Consider the following 12946-nt stretch of genomic DNA (forward strand, 5'->3'; position numbering starts at 1 on the left):
GGCCCTGAGTTCAACCCCAGTACTGAAAAAAAAAAGTCATCTCTTCCCATCTATATGGGCTAACTCAATAAAGAGGAAGACTTTCACCAGTTGGCCTAGTTATATATTATGGGAGACCTCTCATGCCTTTTTCTGGGAATGTGGGTTTTTTTTGTGCTTATGTATGTAAAAGTTAAAGAGGTTTGCCCTTGTTACCTCAAGAGTCCATAATCTCTTTCTTTCTCTCATATCTGTCTTCAGTACTTCCCTGGGTCAACTCATGTCCCACTCACCTTTGTTTTCAGCAGTCCTCAATTTAACATTCAAACTAAATGCCTTTCCTCTCAATTCAGGCAAAACAGAAACTAATCTCTTGAACAGCCCTCCAGAAAGCCAGAATGTTGGGAATGTGAGTAGGACATGAGTTCTACTTTGTTCTTTCTCTCCTGAGGGAGAAGTGAGGAGTTGGGTGTTTCTTCAGATCACTCCTTGCTGTGTGGGGCACAGGGAGAGGTTATGGTGGGAGACAGTTACCCACTTACCTTGATATAATTCTTGGCTTTGCACTCGCCTGGGCACTGCAAGCTCTTTACTGATTTCTGGAGTTCTTACAAGGGCAGGTTGGTCTTTGTTGTTAAATTGATGTATCCAAACAAAAACAAGGACCTGGGGCTTCCTACTCTTACCCCTTGCTGCTGTCATGCTATGAACTCTTAAAAACATAAAAAAAAAATTATCAGACCTAAAAATAACTATTAATGTCATTAAATATTCACTTATGTTCAAGTTTCCTTGTGTTTTTACTGTTTGCTTACTTGAGTCAGGATCAAATTGGCTAACATGTTTCTTAAATTTCTTTTAAACTAGTGGCTTCCTTTTCGTCTAAAAGAGTATAGACAATCCTCACTTGCACAGTAGTAGCATGAGACCAAAGAATGACTCTTCAAGTTTAAAATATGCAAAACAATCTTAATAAAAATGGTAAAAAAGTAAAACTAATTTTAGTACCCTGTTATCTATAACATTAGTAATATTGAGAAATATTCTACTTCTTTATAAAAAATAAAACTCATCAATAGTAGTTTAAACAGTGCTAACTTTCTTTTTCTTTCATACAACTTATAAACATTTTCTTCTTCTTTTTTTTTTTTTTTTTTTTTTTTGGCAATGCTGGGATTTAATCTCAGGTCTCATGCTTGCTAGATAGGGGCTCTACCAGTTGAGCCACTCTGCCAGACCATTTTCTTCTATCTTGACAAATTGTCATACTTCTATATTCAGCTCACCTGACATTTTATCCTTTTTGTTTTCAATGTCATGAAATATGTCTAGGTTTTCATTAGTATGAAGTTTATTGATGACATCCCTTCTTCTGGGACATCTTCATTCTTTTTGTCACAAATACAGTTGGTACCCATGGGAGATTGCTTCCAGAAGTTGGAAGGTACCCAAATCTGCAGATGCTCAAGTTCTCTATATAAAATGACATAGCACTTACATATAAACTATACACATTTCATATACTTTAAATCATTGCTAGATTAGTTGTAATACCTAATACAATAAAAGTACTATATGAATAGTTATTGTACTACATTATTTAAGGAATGATGACAAGAAAAAATGTCTGTGCATATTCAGTACATATACAATCTTTTCAGTCTGCAATTGCATGGATTCTGATTGAATCCATAGATGTGTAATGCATGGATTGTAGTACATGAATGTACTTGAAAGTACATGAATGTACTTTCCTCATTCATGTCAGTAAGTTTGCCCTAATAAGTTCCAATGCACATCTAGAGCGTCTTGAATGTTGACAGTGTCAACATGACTATAGGTAGCTGCAACAACTACTTCTTCTCCTCCTGCTCCTCCTCCTTCTTTCTTCTTTCTTCTTCTTCTTCACTCATGTTTGAACTCAGGACCTCAAACTTGCTAGACAGGAGCTTTGCCACTTGAGCCTCTCCACAGCCCTTTTTTTGTGATAAATTTTTCCTGGGATAGGGTCTCTCAAACTATTTGCCCAAGGCTGTGTTTGAGCCCTGATCCTCCTGATCTCTGCCTTCTGAGTAGCTAGAATCACAGGCATGAGCCACCAACCCCCTGAAACTATTTTCTTCTATAACAATTATGCTTGATTTAAATTTCACTTCCAGAACTATCACTTGTTTCTTTGACGCATTTTCATCTTCATTGGCTGATTTTATAAAAATGTGGTATGCATTTATGACTGAGAAACAAGGAGCCAACACAACTACACACTTTGCTATATTTGCTATCTTTGTGTGAATAACAAATGTGCAATGATCAATGATGAGACTTGAAAGAAGTGATTGTTATTTCAAGTACATGTGAATAGCACTTGAAAGAAGTACATGCTATTCACTTAATGATTTATGGATTAAATATCTGGCAGTAAGTTTGTACTTTATGCACAAATAACATACCATGGTGATTGATATTAACTGTGTTGTTGGAGAACTAGTATAATTTGCCAAACTGTTATAACAAATTCATGCTTATCAGTGCCATGAAAAGTGAGAAGTGCCCGTTTTAGGATTATCTCTGACTCTTCTGGAGCAATTAACCATTTATGTTGGCCTCTTTCTTTGAAGCTACTAGTTTGCTGATATATCTAGGAATCTTTGATTTTTTCATTATTAAGAATTAAGGTTTTGGGGCTGGTGGAGGGTTCCAGTGATAGAGCACCTGCCTAGCAAGTGTGGAGCCCTGAGTTCAAACCCCAGTATTGCACACACACAAAATTAATAATTAAGGCTTTCTTTTTAATGAGTACTGGCTGTCCAGAGTTCTTCTGTTCTTAGGATGACAGACCTGATTGTGCATGCTTTTATTCTGCATGAGGAGGATTTGTATGGACTTGCCTTTAGGGTACACCTTTAGGGAACCAACTGCTTTACTGGGGACCCCTCTCAACACCACCACTAAAACGAAAGCAAAAATCTCACACTTAAGATGTTACCTATTCCCAGAGGTCATTCGACTTACACATGAATACAATCTTCTTTATACTTGGTGAGTCTGGAGCTTATGAAGCAGGTTGAAAACATTTCATTATCACATTACTAATTTTTAAATGAAGCTCCAATTTTTGTTGTCATTGTTCTTGTTTTTGTGGTGCTGAGGATGGAACCTAGAACCTTACTCATATAGGTAAGTGTTCTGCCACTGAGTTGCACCCCTAGTGTAGGGTCTCTGCCACTGAGTTGCACCCCTAGTGTAGGGTCCTGTTTTTAGGCTGATTTTGACCTTCTGCACCAGACTTCTCTCCACCCAGAGCTGTAAGCATCTCAGGAAGAGCAGTTTCCACCATCACACTCTATGAGGAACACATTCTTGGATGTAGTTCCTTCTTTCTGTTTCTTCCTTTGCCAGGCTTCTATTCATTCTCTGAATTGTGAGCTCATAAGTCTGTATCCATTCTCTTTTTTGTTACTGGTTTTTTTTTCTTGGTTTTTCTCTATGATAATTTCAGTGAGGTCTCTAGAGATAAAGCAAATGTCTTTGCAATCTTGAGCTAGGATTTAATTGATTCTTAGTTTCTCAAGCATCTACTTTCTATAGATAGCCCATCTAGGGCATGTGTCACTGTGATGAGAGACACAGTGCTTAAGGGCAGGAGCTGCTGAGGCAGACCACCTGATAGACCAGCTATCTCTGCTCTTTCTCTGCTGGGACTCTGGATGTGTTACTTACATTCCCGTACTCAGTTTTCCTGTTGTTAGTTACTTATACTCTAGTATCTCAGTTTTCCTGGCTGTAAATAGGAATGATGCCTTGAGGAATTATTTGAAGAATAAATAACGTAATCTTTTTAAATACACTTTGACTAGACAGCGTTTGGCACAGACTAAGCGATATATGTATTTGCAAATGAATGAATTTAAATTTCAGGAAATGTGCTGGTCTTGGTGGCCATGCCTGTAATATCAGCACTCAGGAGATTGAGGCAGGAGGATTGGGAGTTCAAGGCCAGCCTTGGCTATATAGTGAGTTCCTGGCCAGCCTTGGTGATACAATGAAGCCATATAAAAAAAAATCAGAAAAAAAATTCAGGAAATAAAACACATCTGAAAATACAACTTCTTGAATTTCTTCTCTCACTCATATCTGATACAGTATTCCCTGAATACAAAGAGGTTAATTTTTTTTTTATTAGAAATCAACCAGGTTCAGGGGTGACTGCTTTTGCAGTTATGTAGGGAGTTAATAAAAACGAACTTGTCAATGTGCGTGAATGACTGTGGATCTCTAACAAGACACTCAGATAGATGTCTTAGTAGCAACTGAAATGACTTTCCTATACATTCAACTAATAGAAGCAAGAGAAACCACCTGGCAAAGGAAGCACCCAGTGAACAAATCCCAAACATCTGCTTCCTTTTATTTTACTAATAGTTTCATCCTTACAATGCTTGAGCCAAAACTTGAGAAAAGTAAGACTTACAGGCTATTTAAAGCCTAACAAAAAGAACTTAATAAAATATTTAGCAAAAATAAGAACAATGAAAAAAACAAAAGCAAAAACAAAAAAAGTAGTGAAAAATATACTTCCAAAAAACTGCGATTTTTTTTTTTTTTAAAACAAGTTCTCACTGTGCAACTCAGACTGGTCTTGAACTTATGATCCTGCCTCAGCCTCCTAAATGCTGGGATTACAGGTATGCACCACCACATCAAGTTCAAAATTGCAACTTTTTTTTTTAACTGTTGTTGTTACATTTCCACAGCTGTTTGTCCGGTTTCTTTTATTTATTTATTTATTTATTTATTTGTGGTACTGGCTGGGGCTTGAACTCAGGGCCTTCACTTTGAGCCACTCCACCAGCCCTATTTTTGTGAAGTGTTTTTCCTCGAATGGGGTCTCATGAATTATTTGCCTGGGCTGGCTTCAAACTATGATCCTCCTGATCGCTGCTTCCTGAGTAGCTAGGATTACAGGCATGAGCCACCAGTGCCTGGCTATTTGTCAGGTTTCTTAAAGTCACATTTATTTCATTATATGTTCCCTATGATTTAGTACATTGTACACAATCAAATCACAAGTGTTTCTGTTTTCAAAGGAGTCAACACAGGGAACTTGAATCTTTTCCAAAGATAAAATACCATTAACCTCTGCTTTAAATAAAATAAGGGAAAACCCACAGGAGCAAAAGGTATACTGTCGCTTAAAATTGAGGAAAGAAATAGATCAGTGTTATAAAAGCTATGAGCCTGATTCACCACAATTCAGTCAACTATTACCACAGTGCCATAAAATAATGTTGAAAAGTACATATTCCTTGAAAATATTTAAAAATTCTTTTATTTTGAAATAATCTCAGACTTACATAAAAGTTGCACAGAGTGCACTCACACAACCACTCACAGGGATTCTTGATGCAATCAAAAGACAGTGACCATAAAATCCACCTAACATAGTATCCTGTTTTTACAATAAACTTGTTTTTTCTAAGTAGAAAGGGTATACTCTAAAGAGTCATAAAAAGTACAGTATTAGCCAGGCATGCACACAAGTTAGGCATTGTAATATATGCCTGTAATCCCAGCTATTCAGAAGGCTGAGATGTGATGATGGTGAGTTTGAGGCCAACCTGGAAAACATAATAAGACCCCATCTAAATAGAAAGGAAAAAGTATTGTTAGTGAATACATAAATCAGTGACAGTGGTTTTATTGTCAGTATCAAGTATTACATAGTATTACATTCTGTACATAATTCTGTGTGCTCTACTTACCCATGATTGGCAGTGCAGTGGATGAGTTTGCACCAACACCACACAAACACTTGAGCAATGCACTGTGCCATGGCATCATGAAGCCACAGGAATTTTTCAGCTCCATTATAAACTTACGAAGCTAGTCTTGTATATGTGGTTTGTTTTGTTATCGACCAAAAAGTTGTTATGTGATGCATAACTTTATTTTCACACAAAAACTCAGCCTCCAACCCAAGCATAATCCAACCATCAAAAGTAGGAATTTCAACAATGTCACTTCACGACCAGATAATTCTCAGATCTCGTTCAGGCTTCACCAATTGTCCTCACTGGCTTTAAGGCACAAAGATTCAAGTCAGAATGCAGCATCACACTGAGTTAAAAGATCTCCTCAGTCTTACTTAAATTAAAAACATTTTTATGGTTTCCTGAGAGAGGGTCTCACTATGTAGTCCAGTTTGGCCCAAAACTCACTATGTGGACCAGGCTAGCCTGAACTCTTGGTCCTCCTGCCTTGGGATTCTGAGTGCTGGATTATAAATGTGCTAACATGCCCGGTTCTTTAGTCTCATTTAGCACTGAACAGTTCTGGAGTCTTTCTTTGACTTTGATGACCTTGACACTTTTGGAGGTGACAGGGCACTGCCCCACATGAATGCCTTCCTTACCCTGCTCAGGTTCCAGCACTTTCTCAGGGCTGATTACTGCATATAAGTCCCCTCTTCCTCCCCAACAGCTTCCCACTTGTGTCAGTCTTGTTGCTGCTGCCTCTGCAGAGGCACCCTTCCCAGCTCCTGGCACTGCCTACCTCTCCTGTGCATGCCCCTTTCTTTTTTATTTTATTTATTTAACCTCTGTGTTTTTTTTTATTTATATGGGCTTAGATACATTGTTCAATTTGCCTAAGACTCAGTTTCTTTTATGTCAAAACAGATTGAGAAAAACTACCTATGTGCTTCACAAAGGTAGCAATATGTCACCTAATAATTGAACACTTCCCTTAGGTTTGTACAATTCTTGCCTAGCCATTTTGTTTAATCCCTCAAACAATAGTATATAAGACAATCACTATTATGAATACATTTTTATGGATGTGGATGTTAGATGAATTATGTGAAAATGCTATTTTAACACTGTAAGTCTTTATTATCTGCAATGTGTGGATTTTATATCATCGATTTCATATTAGCCGTGAGGTTATAGACTTTATCTTGTCCTTCTTTTATTTTTATTCTGTTCTCCTCTCTTATTTTATCATTTTTACATTTACTTACATGTGTATACATTATTTGGGCCATCTCCCCTCTCCTTCCGCCTGCACTCCCCTATCTTTCCACACTGAAGTTCCACACACCAGGTTCCTGGGAGCCCCTCCCTAGACACTCCCATACCTGACTCAGGTTCTGACACTCTGCACAAGGGTCAATGATTGAACTTTAGACTTAAGAAATACATTTGAGGATCTGCCTAAATATGATGGTAGCAGACAAGATTGCTGACCTGCTGCTATTTTGCAAAGCACGGTCACAAATAAACCTTAAAGCAAAATACATTTCATTGTGCATCATGAAGCACAGAGGAATATTTTAGGTATTAAAATGAGTGGTCATATTTGACTATGGTTATTAAAAGCATTTTATGTATATGCATAAAATGGGTTTCAATTTACCTTGTTTAAACTGAAAAATGAAATCAGCAAATTATTGCATAAAGTATTTAAAGTAGTAAGAGATTATAAAATTAGGATTTATATTCTATAATAGCAAACTGTGTGTGTTCCCACAGAGATACTGGTGTGATTATTAGTCCTATTCATTCCTCTATCACTTCCTGCCTGGGTGGCCTTGTTTAGAGTTTTTATATGGTATTACACCATGAGCCCTTGCTTCACAAAGGATTCTTAACTTAGGATCTTTGGAACCTTAGAAATCTGTTGATGGATTTCAGTAGCTGCACTATGAAATTTATAGACAAAATTTTGTATATGTTTATGTCTGATTTTTCTGAACATAAAACTTGAAACTTTCACCGAATTCTCCGAGAGAATGAAATGGGCTGAGATATTATCCTTCTAACTCCTAAAAAAATAATTTGGATTTATGACCTTATAAGAGGGACTGGAGAGCTCTCTTGCCCTCTTTCTGTCATGTGAAGATATAAGAAAGACTGCAGTCTGCAATTCAGAAGAGGACTCAGAAGCTGACCTGCTAGATCCCTGATTGTAGTCCTCAAGCCTCCAGAACTGTAAGAAGTAAGTTTTTGGTGTTTCTAAGCCAACCAGTCTGTGGTATTTTATTAGAACAACTAGAAAAGATAAAGACTGAAAAATATTTACATTTTTTGTTGTAGCTTTTTTCCATCACACACAATGTTGCCTTGTATATCCTTGTACATATGACTTTGCACAATCACAGGGTTTTGTTATCTTTTGTTCATTTTCCAGAATAAGAGATGAAAACTACATATTGTACTTTTATTTTTCCATTTATTCCATATATTTATGGTCATACGTATTTATTTTCTTCTATAAAATGTATGTTCACATTTGGTCCAATACATACATCTCTAGCTTGTAAAGTGCTATAAATGTGAGAAACAAAAAGAACAGTCACCATTTGACAATGGGTAGGTGCATTAATTATCCATGCCTCTATTTTCTCAATTATTTTTAGTAGGACTTAATGAGTACTATAAAGATAATATAAAAGTTACCTGCCAAAAAAGGAATGATGCATGAATGCACTTAGTAAAGATGCATTAATTTCCAAAGAAATATTTCAGGGCATACTATGAGCAGAGAAAATTGGGATGTGAAATGTTCAAAACATGATCCTGAGGTAAGGAGACAGGGAAATTATATTACTTTAATAAATATTAAAAAGGCCAGACTCAGACATTGGAATGGGGCAGTGAAAACTGAAAAGCCAGACCAGCTGGGCCACCCTCCCCACCTCCTTTTAGATGTTACAGTTACAAGAACAAGGAGATATAAGGGGGCTGTCTACATCTACCTTCCTTTTTGAAATGTTAACAAGATGCAAAGGTCCTTAAATGGATAGAGGGACAAGAAGAAAGAAAAGCATGTCTGGCAAAGAGCATTCCTCAAATTCACCTGTTGCCTCTGTGTCTTGGGTAAGCCTACATGACATCTCCATGTTTTAAAATAAACAGCACCCATCTTGAACATTGTGAGGTAAGTAGTCATTTTATCAAAGTGTGTTGCCATCTTAGCTGCTTGCAGTTCTGGGTTCTTGTTCACTGAGGTCCATTTTTGGACCAAAATTACTACCTACCCAATACCCAAATTCCAAGTGTATAGTATTAGCCAATCCAGAGCAGATTGTGCACCTGAACTTGGTCAATCCAAGTAAAGGCAGAAGGGCCCCACCACATCAGAGATAAAAATGCAGACCTTAGTCTACTCCTCATGTTTGCTGTGCCCATGTGCCTGCACACCCTTCTGCAGAAGTAAATTTTGCCTTGCTGAGACAATTCTCCATTTCTGTGTCTTTGATTGTGACTCCAGTGGTCTTGGGGGGGGGTGTCTTAGTTTTAACAATCTAGGGGCTTGTCCAGGGTAATTCCATCCAGGAGCGGTGCTCAAAAGTCCTTTCCCCCAAGGGAAATGTGTCCCTCTGCCTTGTTGCGGTGGCCCTGAGGTATTGAGCTCCTGGTGCTCTTGGATTGGAAATTTATTCTGGACCTGAGTTATCTCATCAACACAGGGAGAAAGGGCCTTAGTAAACACCCCAGTGACCAAGAAATTCTGTGCACAGACCAGGGAAGGTAAGAAGCACCATCGACTGGCTAAGTATTCCTTGGTGGTCAGGGATGATCTTGGAGGTTGTGTGAGAGTGAATGAAATGTGTCTGAGACTAAGGGTGAGTGTAGAGTCCCAATCTGCAGTTCTGTAGATATCCAGATGACTACATGCAGCTTAACGCAGTCCATACAGACCTAGTCGGGGGCTTATACTGACCTGCTTATTACCAAGTAGCGCTACCAACTGGATATTGTCCCATGAGGGAACTGATTGGAGACAGACAAAGTGCATGGGGCAGTGTGTGAGACACCTTCAGGAAGTTAGGGAGGTTGAGTGTCTACCAGGCATTCTCACCAACCAGGTAGATTGGGATAGGGAACACCACAAATAAAAAAAAGCTCTAAAAAAGATGAAACTAAAAATAAAATTCCATCAGACAATCCACTAGGGCAGATGTTAAAATATTGGCCTGATAACCCTCAGACCAAAGGCAAAAAGAAGCAGCAAATGTTCAAATATTGCTGCTTCATCTGGATACAGGGACCCATTCTCAAACTGTCCATTTTCTGGCCAAAATTTGAAGCAGACGAGGACTGGGTCTGTCAATTACTTTTTGAGTATGTTAAGGACAAGAGTTTTGTGAGTCAGGAAGAGACTGTATATGCTCTCTGTTGGAGACAGAGCTGTGGTTCTCTTTCCCTTAACATTAGGAAAGGGAGACAAAACCAAGCTGAAGGAAACCTCCTCCAAGTAAGACCCTGTTTCCTGTTTATCTCTCCCTTAAAACCCAGAGGCCTCAGCTTCTCTGATGGAATCCCAAGATTGGGATTGAGACTCCAGTCAAGAGCTTCTGGAGGCCCAGTTCAAGCTCCCTTCTTAGCCCTCAAGTGACTCCCCATCAGCTTCAGCCTCAACTTCAGGTCACAGTTTGTCCTTTTCCAAGCTCATAAGGGAACTCCAACAATGCCAGAGGGGAATTCAGAAACTCCCCTTTCCCCTGTCACCCAAAATACAGTCACAAACCTTTTACCCATTCAGAGAGGTCCCAAATGGAAGTGGAAACTGGTTTTGTTGATGCTTTGCTGACTAGCACACAGGTCCAAAATTTAAAGGGAGAATTAAAGCCCCTTTTAGAAGACCCATGTAGAGTTGTGGATCAACTTGACCAGTTCCTAGGCCTGCAAATTTAAACCTGGGTAGAACTCATGTCTATTTTGGGGATTTTATTTTCTGGGGAGGAGAGAGCTATGATCAGGAGGGCTGCCATGGCTGCATGGAAAGAGAGCACCCACCAGGCCCCTGAGGTTCAGCTACAGACAGGAAATTTCCCTTGAGGACTCTCTTTGGAATAATAATGACCCTACTAATAGAAGGGAGCTGGAGATTTGAGAAATATGATCATAAAAGGAACCATGGAATTTGTCCCCCAATCCCAAAACCTAGCCAAAGCCTTTGATATACAACAAGGAGAGGATGAGGGACCTGCTGACTTTCTTCACAGGCTAAAAAACCAAATGAGAAAATATTCAGCTTTAAGTTTAGATGACACCTAGGACAGAGAATGCTAAAATTTCACTTTGTGACCAATAGTTGGCCAGATACCACAAAGAAACTACAAAAGATAGAAAACTGGAAGGGCAAAAGCTTGGAGGAATTATTAAGAGAGGCCCAAAAGGTTTATGTGAGACGAGACAAGGAAAAACAAAACCAAAAAGCTAAGATCATGTTGTCTACAATCAGGAAGATTACTCAGGAGAAAAATACTTTTCAGAGAGTTGGGTTGAGACTTGCTCAGAAACCCCACAAGGGAAGGCCAAACTCACAGGCTTGGAGTGAGGGGGGAAGAAAGAGAACAAGTGCTATTGGTGTGGAAAGCCATTTCAAATGAGAATGTCCTGAGGGAAGGAAGAAAGATAAGATAGTTCCTCTTAGGACCTTTGAGGAAGAATGGGGGCTCAGGGGCTCTTTTATGTGGACAGGTCCTACAAAGAGCCCTTGATAAATTTAAAAGTAGGACCCAAAGAAAAAGAAATCACTTTTTTTGGTTGACTCTGGAGGTCATCTCTTACTATGGTCCCCCCAGGCCTGTCCCTCTCCTCGGGGAGACTCCCAATTTCTGGAGTAAAGGGAAAGGAATTTCATGTCCTTCTCGTCAAACGCACCCCAGTGAAAGTCCAAGATTGAGTGGCATGGGTTAATCTTCTGTTTGTACCTGACGCTGGGATCAGTCTTCTAGGAAGAGACTTAATGTCTGAGCTGGGCATAGAAATAAAAGTTAGGGAAAAGAATTTTAAGATTTCATTAAATCTGATGACAGTACAAATCAAAAACCAAATTCTCCCTGAGGTCTGGACCAGGTACAGCATCAAGGGAGGGCTACAGATTCTCCCAATTCATATTGACCTGAAAACCCCCAGTGACACAATATGAAGGAAGCAATATCCCATACCCTGGAAGGGAGGCTAGGCCTTAAATCCATAATCTAGGAGTTACTAAATGATGGCCTTTTAGAACCCTGCATGTCCCCTCTTAATACACCAATCCTGCCAGTTAGGAAGTCAGATGGATCTTATCAGCTCCCAGGAGGAATGATGGGCCATGTCTTCAAGTCTCGGTGATGCAAAAGTAACCTTAAAGAGAATGCAATAAGGCTGTTATTCCTTTTTTCATTTGGGAAACTCTCTGACTACAATCGGTATTGCTCAGACCTCTTCTGCTATATATATTGAATTTGATGCATGTATTGTAATTACCCTGTGGGGATCTTGAGAATCAGTGTTATATCCAGACTAGGGCTGAGACTATATATATGTGTGCAGACTCCAGCCCTGGTTATGAAAAGAGTGGTTATGAAGGTGGTTACTATTCATGTTATGCATGGGACATGGTAGGGTGGATGACTACACCTGGGGAATATATCTCCCCAGTCTACTACTACCCCAAAGAATAGGGAAAGGGTAATTGGGGAAAGAAATTAAGGGATAAGATCCAGCTTAAGAAAGTTACTCACCCTCCCAATTGTCAGCCCCTCCTATGCAACCCCCTTAGGCTGATCATAACTGATCCCCATTCTATGACCACAGAGCTGTCTGTCTTAAGGTACTATGGGTTAGGATTGGGCCTACAGATCCTATAGGCTCATTTCTCTTAGAATTGCTTCTGGCTACCACAGTGCCCTCCTAATGCCTTGTCCCCAACAGTGCTTCCCCAGCTCTGCCACAATCAGACTGGGATAACTGTAGTGGAGGTCAAAGACCTAAGACAGACTAGAGCTATTGAAACTGGTTATGGGGAAATGAATGCCTGGCTGGAATGGATTAAATATTCTGTTTGCACTTTAAATAAAAGTGATTGCTACATATGTGCGACAGAAAGACCAGAACCCCAAGTTGTCTCCTTCCCCTTGGGATGGACCACTGACCCTGCTGGTATGGCAAGCATGATTGCCCTCTTCTAGGAA

This window comes from Castor canadensis, chromosome 3 (genome assembly GCF_047511655.1).
Source record: "Castor canadensis chromosome 3, mCasCan1.hap1v2, whole genome shotgun sequence".
Classification (NCBI taxonomy): Eukaryota; Metazoa; Chordata; class Mammalia; order Rodentia; family Castoridae; genus Castor; species Castor canadensis.